Source organism: Scyliorhinus torazame, chromosome 1, assembly GCF_047496885.1.
Source record: "Scyliorhinus torazame isolate Kashiwa2021f chromosome 1, sScyTor2.1, whole genome shotgun sequence".
Lineage (NCBI taxonomy): Eukaryota > Metazoa > Chordata > Chondrichthyes > Carcharhiniformes > Scyliorhinidae > Scyliorhinus > Scyliorhinus torazame.
Window position 1 is genome coordinate 141,321,185 of NC_092707.1, and position 15,689 is coordinate 141,336,873.

The window sequence follows — 15,689 nt, forward strand, 5'->3', positions numbered from 1 at the left end:
GTTGCAGCTGTACAAGGCATTGGTGAGATCACATCTAGAGTATTGTGCACAATTTCGGTCCCCTTATTTGAGGAAAGATGTAGTGGCATTGGAGGCAGTTTAGAGGAAGTTCATGAGATTGATTCCAGAGATCAGGGGTTTGCCGTATGAAGAGAGATTGAATAGTTTAGGCCTATACTCATTTAGAAGAATGAGGCGAGACCTAATTGAGGTATGCAAGATGATAAAAGGTATGGATAAAGTGGAAACCAAAAGAGAAAATGCTGGAAAATCTCAACAGGTCTGGCAGCATCTGTAGGAAGAGAAATAAGCTAACTTTTCGAGTCCAGATGACCCTTTGTCAATGCTGGCTGAGATTTTCCAGCATTTTATCTTTTGGTTTCAGATTCCAGTATCCGCAGTAATTTGCTTTTATATGGATAAAGTACATGTGGAGCGGATGCTTCCTCTTGTGGGGCATTCTAGAACAAGAAGTCAAAGTCTTAGGATAAGAGGTAGCAAATTTAAAACAGATTTGAAGAGAAACTACTTCTCCCAAAGGGTTGTGAATCTGTGGAATTTGCTATCCCAGAGTGCAGTGTATGCTGGGACAGTGAGTAAATTTAAGGCGGAGTTAGACAAATTTTTAATTGGTAATGGGTTGAAGGGTCATGAAGAACGGGCAGGACGGTGGAGTTAAGACCAGGATGAGATCGGCCATGATCAAATGGTGGAGCAGACTCAATAGGCCAAATGGGCTAATTCTGCTCCTATATCTCATGAACTTACAAACTGCTAGGTCAGATATGAGATTTAGGGAGTGGAAGGTAAAGGGTTTGGAGAAGGTGGGAGACTTATTTTTAGAGGGTCGGTTTGCCAGACTGAGGTAACTGAAGGTATCGCCAGGTGTGTAGCAGAGTCTTAAGATACTTCTCTGCCTTTCTGGTGAAGCAGCCTTCTACCTTGCTAAAGAGGATCTTATCCTGCTCGGGTTCAGAGGTAACCAACACGTCGGGTATATACCAACAGATAGTGGGATGGGGTATGAAGTCAAAGTGGGCGGAGGAACTGGGGCCGATCTTGGAAGAGGAGACTTTGAGTGAGGCACTGAGGAAGGTGAACTCGACTTCGCCCTATGCGAGACTGAGTCTCATCCAGCTAAAAGCTCACCTCACAAAAGTGAGAATGAGTCGGTTTTCTGAAGGGGTGGATGATCGATATGTTCGGTATTCGGGGGGCCCGGCGCACCACATGCACATGTTCTGGTCATGCTCAAAGCTAATGGGCTTCGGGGGGTCTTTTTTGAGACTATGTCGGCAATCCTGAGCATTGGATTGGAACATTTAGCATTAGTGCCGACTTTTGGGATTTTGGTTGTGCCGGAGCTCTGGAAGGGGGCGAGGAATGTCCTGGCCTTTGCCTCACTGGTGGCAAGGGGGAGGATCCTCTTGGGCTGGAGGTCGTGCCTGGGTGACTTGATGGAGATTTTACATCTCGAGAAGGCTAAGTTAACCGTGAGAGGGTCCATGGCAGAGTTTTACTGCAGCTGGCAGCCATTTATATTGCACTTTAAAAAGCTGTTAGCTGTTATTGGGGGGGGGGGGGGGGGGGCGACAGGGTGGGTGGGGGGTGGGGGGGGAACTCGGTAACTAAGTTATATGATTGCAGGAGAAAGGTGGGGGAGGGGGTTCTTTCAGTTTAATTGTTTTTCTGTGTTTTTGTATGTTTTGTATATGAATTGCTAAATATTATAATAAAAATATGGCAGGTTATATGAAAGTAATTTCAAGAAAACTATAAAATTTCTTTTCATATAGAAACCACAATAAAACTCTGAAAGGTGAATTCAGAATTGCTTAGGGGCCTAGTATGAATTTATACCAATGACCCCTTCCCTTACCCGGTCTGCTCTGCCTTATCCTTTCCAAGTTTCACACTGTCCAGCCTTTGCCTGTGGCACTTGGCAAATCAGTGCATGAAATAGAAGCGGAGTTTTCTTTTAATTCCCTCTTTTTGAAGAAGGCTGCCATGCCTGGCTCCACACCAATCACTTTGCCCTCCGAAAGGGACCGCAAGCTGTCAAATGCAGGCACAGCCACAGGATGGAAGGCCAAGAAAATCTGTTCGGAAACAACAGAAAAATAAGGCAGAAAGAATGAAGAGAAAGCAACAATATATTTCTGGAGAGAAAGCAGCAATATATTTCTGTTGAAATGTTTCAGTGATCAAGTGGGATGAATCGAGCGGAAAAGCAGTAAATCATTGTATTTCTGTTTCATAGTTGTCCTTGAAAAGTCCCCAAACAGCCATCTAAGTGCCTGCAGGTACACTGTTCTGTGAAACTTCAGCGAAGGGATAAATGAATACTGGCAGTCTCCTGCTAATATCAAGTACTGTATAGCAGCATGTTCTCTCTCTTTTTTCACTAAGGTAACGCTTACAGCACTCGGACTGGCTGCCGTTTTATGTTATATGCCATCTGTCCCAAGCCAGCTACCAGTCTATGTTATCATTTACACTAAATGAACCAGTAAATTAGATCATTATTGATCCATACAGGCAGAAAAAAAAGTGTTCAGCTGTGTTTTACAAATCTCAGACGAGTCTTTCGACACGATAAGGCAAGCATTTTTATTCAGAATTCTCACCCCATTGTGTCTGATAACTCCTGTTTCCCACTTGACAGAACCAGACCAATTCTGCAGCATTTCCCTGCAGGCTGCTTTGAATGATTACATCATGTACTGAGTTTGCATGCAAAGAAAATCAAAGAATTCAGTGTTCGAACTGGTATCAATTGGACAAAAGGTGGGCTCATCTCCTTTGTGATGCTCGATCAATAACTCCAGAAGCGTGATTGGAAGACAATTGAAGGCTTTATTGGACTAGATGTTTCCACCAGCAGCGCAGGTACAGAATGCAGCTGCAAGGGAGACACAGACTCTTATACTCCGCCTTACTGGGCGGAACCAGCAGGCAGGCTTCACCAATGATATTGCTGTCTCAGGTACCTCCCACACCAATGGTCTTACAGCATCGACCTGGGTACCATAATACCCCTAATACTGACTACCACACATAGCACAAAAGAGATGGTTGAAAACGAGACCTGCAGCAACTCTGAAGTATAATAATACTGCACTGCAGTCCCCACCCCAAATCATCGAATATCTGGGATCTGGATGAGTAAGAGAATTAGGATACAATCTTCCTTCCGTACGAGCAGCAACACTGGTGCAGAATGGGCAAGCTGGGCTGAGACAATTAGTGAAAAAGTTAGCCTTAATCTCAAGGAGATTGCAAAACCAAGAAGCGGAGGTTTTTCTGTAGTTGAATGGCATTCTGGTTAGATTGCATTTGGAGTAATTGCACTCAGTACTGGGCACTGCACCTCAGGATGGATACATTTGCCCTGGAGAGGGTGCAGTGCCGATTCATCAGGATGGCACCAGGGAAGGCAGCACGGTGGCACAGTGGTTAGCACGCCTGCCTCAGAGCACCGAGGTCCCAGGTTCAATCCTGGCTCTGGGTCACTGTCTGTGTGGAGTTTGCACATTCTCCCCGTGTTTGCATGGGTTTCGCCCCACAACCCAAAGATGTGCAGGCTAGGCAGATTGGCCACGCTAAATTGCCCCTTAATTGGAAAAAATGAATTGGGTACTCTAAATTTTTTTTAAAAAAAGGATGGCACCAGGGATAATAGGGGTAAATCATGAAGGCAGGTTGTATACTCCCTTGAATAGTGAAGACGATGAGATAATCTGATTAGGCTGCTTTAGGTGATCAAAGGCCTTGATAAGATAGATGGATAGAAACTATTTCCTCTGATGAGGGAGCCCTGAACAAAGTGGCACAGCCATCAAATTAGAGCGTGACTTGCGTGTGATGTTGGGGAGCACTATTTCACATAAAGGATAGTGGAAATCACTCTCTCAATGAGGTGTTGATGCAGGGGGTCATATTAACGGGCGAGATCTTCCGGCCATTCACGCCGGCGGGATCGTCCGGTTGATGGCGCACTCCTGCCGCGGGTGGTGTGTGGTGGATCCAATGGTAAATACCAGAGACAGTGGCGGGACCAGAAGATCCTGCCGCCAGCCAACGGCAGGCCGTCTCCCAAGGCTGAGAAACACGCCACAGGGAGGCCAGAGAATCTCGTTCAAAATGTCAAAACTGAGGTTGGTAGATTTTTGTTATGCATGGGTATTAAAAATAAGGTGTCAAGGCAAGTAAGTGACGATGAGATACAGATCAGCCTTGATCTAATTGAATGCAGGCATGGGCTCAGGGGTTTGAATGGCCCCCTCGAGTTCTTCTGTTCCTGAATCCATATCATTAGCTATCCAGCTGTCTTATGCACTTTGTGATTTTTCCGGGCAACCTCCTGGGTTGAAATAAAGAGCTTTTCCACAATGCACCAAGGAGTTTAATTTAAATATTATGCAACATTGAAATGCATTTGTACCAAGCAATACAAGAGTTATTATGAGCTTATGATGGGATCATACTGTGTGCGCCTTTCAGTTAGCCAAGAACGGTTTGAGGAATCTCTAAATGTGATAAACCTCTGAGAGGAGCAGATTATCTTTTTTATTATTCGGATGTATCTCTTTGCAGCTTCTTTTTCGGCTTTTCTTTCTGAAGTTTATTGTCCGTGTGTGTGGGCTTTTGAAGGAAGGGCTTTTGATTTTCTTTGGGTCTGAACATTGGGGATTATTTATTTGAGACCAAGAATTGCTGCGTGTTGTCCTCAAATTTATCAGAATTCTGTCGCTGAAACTTTGTCAGCGAGACAGCAGCACAGCAGGAGCTGAAAACAAGAGCAATGATATAAGGTTAAACGGGATTTCAGGGTGTAATAAGATGACAGAGTCCCAGGCACATTTACAATTAATAGTTGGAGATTCGTTTTGTAGCACCATCCCACCATTCACAACAAATACAATATTTCATCTTTCAAATGGCGCAGCCCGGCAATGAAAGTTAACAATACGCACGCCTCAGCAGAAAAAGTGTAATGATTTGAAGTCAAAAGAAAGAATACTGGAAACACTCAGCCGGTCTGGTGTCACCCGTAGCAATGTAAACAGTTAAAGTTTCAGATTCTTGACCCACCGAAAGGGACAACAACCTGAAATGTTGAGCGGAATTTATTTCTCCCCTTGAGGCGAGGGGGCACCGTATGATCAGAAGGGAAGGTGTGGAGTGGAGACTCCGTTGCCTTCCTGATCCCCCCCAGCCCCACCCGACGCGACCCCGGTTAAGTAAGGGCAGGAAAAGCTGAAGAAGGCCTTCCTGCCCAGAAGTAAATTAAGGCCCATAATTGGCCACTCAGTGGTCTCCTGCAGTGGGTGTGTGGCCACACCGTGTCAGCAACCTGCCCAGTAAACCCTGGCAGCTATGCTTGCAGCTTGCTTAGGAGGATGTGGGGGGGGGGGGGGGGGGGTTAATCCTCCTACTTGGTCAGCAAATGGCCACCACTGTAGACACCCACCATCAGAATGTATGCCACGTGTGAGAAGGACCTTGCCTGCACCTTAAACTGACCCCTCTCCCTCTCCTTGCTGGGACCTCCCTGACTGGCCCTGGTGATCCCACTTTACCCACCTTCACTCCAGGCTTGTGAGTGATACTGGTTGATGATGGCGTCGAGTTGCGCCCTGAAGTCGTTGTCCTGAAATGCAGACGTGTCATCAGGAGAGAGAGAGTGAACTCTCTGAACTAGGTTCAACAGCTTGCATGCCTGCGCGCTAAGCAGGGAGGCTTTCAAGGAGCCCACGATTTCAAAAGGAAGGATGGCTTTGCGTGACCTGTGCGTCACTTCAAGTTGGCACGAGCCGCTGGCATCAATGGCATTGCCATTGCAATCCAATAGCTGGCAGGCTGATGGAAGGATGGCTGGTTTGATACAGAGTCAGACCACGCAATGATATTGGCGGAGGCACCAGTGTCCAGGCGGAATCGTATTTGGGACCGGTTGACCGTCAGGGTGGCACACCACTCATCGTCTGAATCGATGCTGTATACCGACAGCGGCTGGTGTCTTTGCTTCATGTCTTTTTTGTCATGATACCGACTCGAAAAGGCGCCTTCGGGTCCTCGGTGTCACTGCCGTGTGAGAGGTCCACATTGGACTCGGTGACCGTGGGTTGAATTGCCCAGACATTCGTGCGAGGCTGGCTGAAGCGATATGAATTGGCAGGCTGAGCTGCTCGGCATAAAGCAGCATAATGGCCAAGTCTGCCACATTGTAGGCATTGTCGAGATTTGGCAGGGCATTGCCGTTTTAAATGGGCGGAGCCACAGTTGCCGCACATCGTAGCGTCAGCACGTTCACTGCTCCACCGCGCATGCGCGGTGCGGTCGTGCGTGGTGCGCGCCTGCGCATTACGTTCTTCGACATCGCCGTCCCCTCGTTTGGTGCGCACAAGCACGGGAGTCCGCGAAAAGCACGCGAAATGGTCGCCCTCATCCAGGCTAAGGCTCTGGAGTTGCTCAATTGCTTGGACCCGTTCCGCCTCGTGGGGACCTTGCCGCGCCGTTTCAGCCGCTTGGATTTGGGAATACCGACTCGTGGCGTTTTCATGTCGGACACAGGTCTCAATGGCGATTGATAGGGTGAGCTGTTTTACTTTGAGGAGCTGCTGTCGTAGGGGGTCCGACTGAACACCGAAAACGATCTGGTCGCGTATCATGGAGTTGGAGGTGGGCCTGTAGCTGCAAGACTGCGCAAGGATGTGGAGGTGAGTGAGAAAGGATTGGAAAGGTTCATCCTTACCCTGCAAATGCTATTGGAACACGTAGCGCTAAAAACTTTCATTCACCTCTACGCTGCAGTGAGTGTCAAACTTGAGAGGACCATCTTGAACTTTGTTTTATCTTCATCATCCGCAAAGGTGAGAGAATTGAAAATGTGGATGGCATGGTCCCCGGCCGTGGATAGGAGGAGAGCAATCTTCCTGGTATCCGAGGCACCCTCCCTGTCTGTGGCCTCAAGGTAGAGCTGGAAGCGTTGTTTGAATATCTTCCAGTTGGCCCCTAGGTTGCCGGTGATGCGGAGCGGCGGCGGTGGGCAGATGTTGTCCATGTTGCAGGATGACTGAATGCTGGCAGAAGGCAGATTACTTGCAGGTAGGTCTAAGAAGTGCTAATATCCCTCAACTCCTGGTATCATGTTGTGTTGAGCGCTCTGGATCCGTAGAACACGTACAGGTCACCAACACTTGAAATAGTGCAACACTATTTTATTGAGTCATTAACAGTTTAACATACTCTCACTGTGGGTTGACACGATACTAGCTTTAACTAAAGACCTTTGCCCTGTCCTAACCAGTCAATGCACTCAGCACATGGTGAATGTCTGTGCTGCAGGCTATGAGCTCTGTCCTACTAGGAAGCTGCAGCTCGAATGAGCGGGAACTCTGATGCCCCCTGTTTTTATAGTGTGTGTGCTCTAACTGGTGATTGGCTGCAGTGTTGTGTGTGTTGATTGGTCCCTCTGTGTGTCCATCAGTGTGTGTGTCTGCACCATGATATACTGGTGTATATAATGACACCTGGGACCTCGGCGCTGTGAGGTAACAGAGCTAACCACTACGCCACCGTGCTGCCCGGTTTTCTTCAACCTAGCCCTACTGCAGTACCAGCAGTGGCCATCGCTCCTGGTGGTGTTGCCAGTACTGGGAAACTGCTGTCCTCTGATGGGTTGACAGGTCTCAGGGGTGTGAAAATTCTCCCGACGATGATGGTCCATTCAGTAGCAGATTGGCATTAAATCAGTGGGTGGTTGGGGATGTGGGGTGGAGTTGGTCTGGGATGTCTGCGTTGGGTTTGCTTCTGGCTCGCTAACAAAGTGGCCTACCACTGTGACCACTAAATTCCATCCATTAACTCTGTTTTTATCTCTCTACAGATGCTACCTGACCGGCTGAGCATTTCCAGCATTTTCTAACTTCGATTTCAGGCTTAAGCATCAAAAAAATTTTGCTTTTGAATGAATGATTTGTAACACGGACCTCCTGATACTAGCTGGGCTGTTCCAAATGTGACTCCTGATTCTCTCCTGCTTTCCTTCAGGAAACTGAAAGGTTTCATGTTGCTCCATTCCTGGCCTGTGTGGGAAGAACAATCTGCGAGGAGGCAGAGGGCGCGATTCGCGCTCGAGCACAATGAGGCCAGTGTATAGCGGGAGAGGCCGAAAATGAGAACCGCGCCGGGCACCAAACAGTATGTGATGCAACTGGCCCGCTCCTGCAAACAAAATCGAGATTCGCCGTAGCATGCTGAGAAGACAATTATCAGCACTTAAGCCCTATTTCAATACAATTAACGGGTCCGCCATGCCAACCCCTGGACTGTGTGCTCCCATTCCAGGGGCAACCCTTGTGGCTGCCTGTCAGCCCCACCGACCACCTATATCTCCCACTGACTGCGGAGGCCTCTGGCCATGCAGTTGAAGGCTATTGTTGATAGGGAATTCGCAATCATGGTAGGTGAGCACTTCACACATCCCAAGTGGGTGTGCATGTAGAGCTTAATGTCTAACATCCCAATCACACCTTGATGCATGGACACTGTGCTTGATCACTGCAGGAAGCAGCATCACAGACCAAGCAGTCAATCTTCGATCAGCCAGGGGATGGGCCCCCAGCCCCGGGGTACATGCCGCAGCCGGGTGTGCTTGGGCAGGGTGCTCCAGTAGCGACCTGGGGGGGTGGGGAGGGGCATATCTGGGGGGAAAGGGCAGGCAATTGGTTATCAGCCGCATCGTGGAACAAAGAGCCAGAGGCATACAACTGGTTCTGTTGAGAGTATTTTAATGTTCCTCGTTCAAGTGTACACCACTGCCCCAATCTTCTGATGGTGCCACCTCACTATCCCCACCCTCCCTTCCTCCCCAAAACTGTCCAAAATTCCCTCTCCCCCTCCTCCCCAACGTACACTATGTACACGTAATGAGGCTATTAACAATAGCCTTAAGCCCCACATACTCCCGCTCCCCCCTGGTGAGCTCAGCGGTCTTCAACGTGCTTGGCCCTCCTAGCTCTACCGCTATGTCTAGGTGTATCCCCAGGATGCACATCAGAGGTGGAGGCAGTCAGCTGCTTAGCTCGTCCCGTGGACATTGATGCCTCTGGCGTGCGTCCTCTGGGGGCTCTGTGATCGGAGGGCCCACACATTTGTCGGTGGCACATGCACAGCTGTGCCGCCCTGTACCAGGTTCTGGCTGTGAGATGTAGCCTCATCAGAGGGGTGGAACTTGGGGGAGCTGGTGGGATGGGTCCGGGCTGGCACCCAGTGCCCGTTCCTCCAGATCAGTACCCAAAGGGCCCTGGAGTTCACCTTGGGACGGCGGGCAGCTGGATCGAGCCCCGGCTGCCCCTGCATCATCTGGGTCTGCCAGCCCTGATGGCACCCCGTTGTCTGCACCATGGTGTTGACGCCCTCAGCGATGCTCCTCAGTGACTGGGACATGCTCTGCAGCGCCTTGGCTAATGCCCACCTGTGACTGGGACAAGTCCGCAGCGCCCATGTCATGCGCATCTGAGACCGGAACATGTCCCACAGAACCTCATCAAGGACATGGCCATCACCGACTGCTCCACACCTTGGACACCTCCACTAATGCTGCTGGCATCATGCGCCAGGCTTTGCCTCGATGCCACCAATTGCCGGCGCCATCTCCTGCGCCTGCAGCCTCTGGGACTCCTCAAATCGGCTATGGACCTGCTGGAGTGTCGCTGACATATCCCTCTGAATGTTGTGGCCCCTCCCTAATGTCTCCATCAGCTCTGGGTAAACCTGTTCCAGAGGCTCAGCATCAGACTGGGGCCCAGCTGGGTCCTGGGATCCAGCACCCACCTGACTGCTGTCTCGCCTGGGCAATACTGCCTCCACCTGATGTGCATCAGCAGCTGTGTAGTGTCCACCAGAATGTGCCCCAGAAGCCTGACCACTAACATGTCCCACCGACGTGTGTGTATCTGCGCTGGTGGAGGGTGGGGCTGGCAGCACTGCCGTAACTACAGTGGCATCCTCGGAGCTCTCCTCTGAGTGGCCTCATGGCTTGCAGGGAAGGGGGCCACGCCAGATGGGCCGGCGCCGCCGGCTGGAGCGTCTGCGGGTAAATGAACATGTGGTCCGTAGGAGGGATGGGTCAGTTTAAGGCAATAACTCACTTTCGACAGGCCCCCTGGGTAGGGCCCATGGATCCTCACCTCTGCGGAGTGCGGCGACTTCCGCATTAGTGACCGTTCTGTCCACGGCCACCCCTGTCACCCCCAGGGCCCATTCCTCGAATGCCGTGGCGATTCTTATGTCCGGCACCCCTCCGCCAGTCTGGGCCCTCTCCCGACGATTGTGGGAGAGCTTCTCCTGCAGAGGTACAGAGAGGGCATCGTTAGCCGCATGGAGAGGGGGGGGGGGGGGGGGGGGGGGTGCGCACGGGGGGGGGTGCGCGCGGGGGTTGGGGGAGGGGGGGGGTGTAGAAAGGGTTCGGATGAAGAGAGGGGGGTAATGGGAGGGAGGTGAAGGGTGGGTTGGGGGCAGATGGAAGGTGGGGGTGGGCTGGTCGCTATGGGGAAGCAGGGGTTTCGGGGGGGGTGGTGGTGTCAATTCGCCCGTGTCGGTCATTGACCTTCTTGGGGCACTGGAGGCCAGTCCTCCTGGGAACGTACAAACTCCACACAGACAGTCATACAAGGCTGGAATTGAACCTGGGTCTCTGGCGCTGTGAGGCAGCAGTGCTAACCACTGTGCCACCGTGCCGCTGTTCCACAGATGACCTGGGAAATTACTACCTTGTGTCCCTGACACATCCAGATAGGCCTGCAGTTAGCCAGATGCCATGAGGGACCATGAGAGAAGCAATGGGCACATGGGGCGGGTTTCTCCATTGGCCGATGCCGAAAGTGGGAAGCGTGATTGTGTGGAGAATCATGCGTGAGGTGAAAATCGTGGCCGGAGCTGGTGCCCAACAAAATTCCATGTTCCGGTGCCTCGACAGCAGCATCAATGCTTTCTACTCCACATGTACAGTAAACACTGTTGGCGTATTCTCCCGCGATGCTCCGCATCCGCCAAGGGGACTGATGGCGAATTTAACTTGTGGTTATAAAAATCAGGAAGCAGGCACCGTGGCTGGCAAGGGAGAGAGAGGGGGTACAAAAAAGTGTCCAACATCGCTATAGTGTGTGGAAAGATGTGCCGCTCACCGAGAGGGCTTCTGCCAGGGCTGGGGGAGTAGCAGGGGGTGGCCAGGCGGTGGGCTGTGGGGTTGGGCTGGATGGGCACGGAAAACCGCAGCCGCAGCCTACAAGGCAGCCATGCCATGCGCACAGCACTGGCTGCCCACTGTGAACCTAGTGCCACGGGTCATATGGATGTCCCCCCAGGGCACACCCCTAAGTATAATCTGGCCCCAGCCGACCCATCAATGGGTGGGCGTGCTTCATCGCAACCAATGCCTTCTTGTTGGCTGGGATGAGCATGTGTAAGGAGTGGAGTTCTAATACGCAGCTGCAGATTGTCAGCCTCTCACGCGCCAATCAGCGAATCGGACACTGTTTTTCATTGGAATCACTCGTGGTCCACGTAGCGCTGGTGCTAGCCCATTAACAGTTCCAGAATTGCTCTGGGACCGGCGCCAATTTTACTGTCGTAGAAGTCCACCGATTATGTCCCAGTGTCAATGCTTACAATAATAATATTATTGGTCTCTGAAAGAGAAGATCCAGCCCATGGTGTCCTCATCAAGCATGGGGCATAGGCAAGGAGGAAGGTCCCAAGTCAGCCTCAGCCGGAATGGCAATTGAACCCACTCAGGTGACCTCATTGTAAACCGCTTGCTAAGTGTGGTAGTCGGTATTAGGGGTATTACGGTACCCAGGTTGATGCTGTAAGACCATTGGTGTGGGAGGTACCTGAGACAGCAATATCATTGGTGAAACCTGCCTGCTGGTTCCGCCCAGTAAGGTGGAGTTTAAGAGTCTGTGTCTCCCTAGCACCTGCATTCTGTACCTGTGCTGCTGGGGGAAACATCTAGTCCAATAAAGCCTTCGATTGTCATCCAATCTCGCTTCTGGAGTGATTGATCGAGCATCAATTTATTACACTAGATTTTAAAGAATGGAGCTCCGAATCAAGCCGGAGTGTCTGCAACTCAGCCCCCACGCGGCAAACGCAGCGGCAACCTTCAAACACTGGCTGGCGTGCTTCAAAGGGTATCTCAGGACGGCCACGACTGAACCTATGGAGGACCAGAAACTGCAAGTTCTTCACTCAAGGGTGAGCCCAGAGATCTACACTGTCATCGAGGATGCGGATGATTTCAAGGCCACAGTGACCCTGCTGAAAGGACACTATACTCGCCCAGTAAATCAGGTCTACGCCCGACATCTGCTAGCGATGAGGCGACAAATCCCCGGGGAATCGCTGGAGGAATTCTACCGTGCGTTCCTGGTGTTAGGTAGGAACTGTGACTGCCTGCAAGTTTCAGCCAGCGACCACACAGAACATTTGATCCGGGGCGCTTTCGTTGCAGGTATGCTGTCCTCCCACATCCGCCAGCGGCTGCTAGAAAAAGAGACACTAGGCCTCAAGGAAGCAAGGGCCCTTGCTAGCTCCCTGGATGTGGCCTCCCGAAACGCCCGCGCTTGTGTACCCGACCGCGCGGCGGCCCCTTGGGCAGCGTGGAACACCCCCCCCCCCGTGGCCGGCTCCGATGCATCACCCATCCCCCCACAAGCTTGCGCTGCGTGACTACCAGGCAATCACGAGGGGCCCCGCTGCTATTTTTGCGGGCAAGCCAAGCACCCCCGGCATCGCTGCACGGCCTGCTCCTCCACCTGCAAAGGGTGCAGCAAAAAGGGCCATTTCATGGCGGTATGCCAGGCCCGGGCAGCCGCCGCGGTCTCCGGCGGCGAACCGGGACCGCCACCCCAACCCTCTCCACGAGCCACGTGCAGCCAGCGGGCGCCGCCATCTTCCTGTTCCAGAGCCACCTGCGGGCCCCGGGCGCTGCCATCTTGTGCCCCGGGGACCACGTGCGACGGATGGGTGCCGCCATCTTGGCTGGCGTCTCAGGACCCCGGTTCGGATGACCACACTCCGCCTGAGGAAAACCTCCAACTTCTGCCACGACTTGCCTCGGTGACCCTGGACCAGTCTTGGCCCCGAACGTTCTCGACCGCGATGACGACTGTGCTCATCAATGGGCACGAAACATCCTGCCTGATCGACTCTGGGAGCACAGAGAGCTTCATACACCCAAACACGGTAAGGCGCTGTTCTCTTCCCATCCACCCAGTTAATCAAAAAATCTCCCTGGCCTCCGGGTCTCACTCTGTAGAGATCAAAGGGCTCTGCATAGCGAACCTCACGGTCCAGGGAAGGGAATTAAAAAATTTCCGCCTCTACGTCCTCCCTCACCTCTGCGCTGCCACGCTCCTAGGGTTAGATTTCCAATGTGACCTCCAGAGTTTACCTTTTAAATTCGGCGGCCCTATACCCCCCCTCACTGTCTGCAGCCTCGCGAACCTCAAGGTCGATCCGCCTTCCCTTTTTGCGAACCTCACCCCGGATTGCAAACCCGGAGCCACCAGGAGCAGACGGTACAGTGCCCAGGACCGGACCTTCAGTAGGTCGGAAGTCCTGCGGTTACTGAAGGAAGGTATTATTGAGGCTAGCAACAGTCCCAGGAGATCTCAAATAGTGGTTGTAAAGACTGGGGAGAAGCATAGGATGGTCATTGATTATAGTCAGACCATCAACAGGTACACGCAGCTCGGCGCGTACCCTCTCCCCCGATATCTGATCTCGTCAATCAGATTGCACATTACAAGGTCTTTTCCGCCTACCACCAGCTCCCCATCTGCCCTAGCGACCGCAAATACACTGCATTCGAAGCAGATGGGTGGCTCGAATACTTCCTAAGGGTTCCCTTCGGTGTCACAAATGGAGTCTTGGTCTTCCAATGGGAGATGGACGGAATGGTTGACCGGTACGGTTTGTGGGCAACATTTCCGTACCTCGATAACGTCACCATCTGCGGCCACGACCAGCAGGACCACGACACCAATCTCCGAAAATTCCTCCATACCGCAAAAATCCTTAATCTAACCTACAACAAGCACAAATGCGTGTTCAGCACCGACCGTCTAGCCATCCTCAGCTACGTAGTGCATGATGGAGTTATAGGCCCAGATCCCGAACGCATGCGCCCCCTCATGGAGTATCCCCTCCCCCACTGCTCCAAGGCCCTGAAACGCTGCCTGGGATTTTTTACATATTATGCCCAGTGGGTCCCCAAATATGCGGACTAGGCTCGCCCACTAATTCAATCCACGGTTTTTTCCCCTGTCGGCAGAGGCCTGCCAGGCCTTCAGCCGCATCAAAGCGGACATTGCAAAGACCACGATGCACGCCATGCTTCATAAATCCACCATTCCTCAGTTGAAAAGGAGGCCCAGGCCATAGTAGAAGCTGTGCGGCACTGGAGGCAATACCTGGCCAGCAGGAGATTCACTCTCCTCCCTGACCAACAGTCGGTTGCTTTCATGTTTGATAATGCACAGTGGGGCAAGATAAAGAACGATAAGATCTTACGGTGGAGGATCGGGCTCTCCACCTACAACTATGAGATCTTGTATCGTCCCGGGAAGCTAAACGAGCCTCCTGATGCCCTATCCCGCGGCACCGACTCCGGGCCCTCCACGAGGACCCCCGCCACCCGGAGGTCACTCGATTCTTCCATTTCATTAAGACCCGCAACCTGCCCTACTCCATCGAGGAGGTCAGGACCGCCACCAGGAACTGCCAAATCTGCGTGGAGTGTGAGCCGCACTTCTACAGGCCAGAGAAAGCACACATGATAAAGGCTTCCCGTCCCTTTGAACGCCTCAGTATGGACTTCAAAGGGCCCCTCCCCTCCACCGACCGCAACACGTATTTCCTGAACGTGATTGACAAGTACTCCCAGTTCCCATTCACCATCTGCTGCTCTGACATGACCGCAGCTGCCGTCATAAAAAGCCCTCCACAGTATCTTTACACAGTTCGGTTTTCCCGCCTACTACACAGCGATAGGGGGTCCTCCTTTATGAGCGCCGAACTGTGTCAATTTCTGCTCAGCAAGGGCATTGCCTCGAGTAGGACGACCAGTTACAACCCCCGGGGAAACGGACAGGTAGAGAGGGAGAACGGAACGGTCTGGAAGACCGTCCTCCTGGCCCTACGGTCCAGGAATCGCCCAGTCTCCCGCTGGCAGGAGGTCCTCCTGGGTGCTCTCCACTCTATCCGATCACTGCTTTATACCACGACCAACCGGACACCTCACGAACACCTCCTTGTCTTCCCTAGGAAGTCCTCCTACGGGACCTCGCTCCCAACCTGGCTAGCAACACCCGGACCCATCCTGCTCCGCAAACACATGCGGGCGCACAAGTCGGACCCATTGGTCGAGAGGGTCCACCTCCTTCACGCTAACCCTCAATACGCCTAAGTGGCATACCTCGACGGCCGACAGGATACGGTCTCCCTACGGGACCTGGTGCCTGCTGGGTCCCCACCCACACCCCCAACACCAACCCACCCTCCCTCCCACCGGCGCACCCCACCGCCGCCCTCCTTCCCAGGTGGATCGGTTCTCCCACTGGTCCCATCTAGGGGTGATGAAGCTGCTGAAGAAGCTGAAGCCATGCTCCTGGAGCCAC

General features: G+C 52.3%; 1 long non-coding RNA gene across 1 annotated transcript in view; it reads right to left on the minus strand.

Moving 5' to 3' along the window:
- The window catches only part of LOC140429736 (uncharacterized), a 322,292-nt gene that overhangs the window by 168,409 nt on the left and 138,194 nt on the right, over positions 1 to 15,689 (minus strand). Inside the window, exon 2 of the long non-coding RNA XR_011949180.1 lies at positions 1,880 to 2,099. This is a non-coding gene — a long non-coding RNA (uncharacterized lncRNA). The remainder of the gene's footprint in view (positions 1 to 1,879; positions 2,100 to 15,689) is intronic.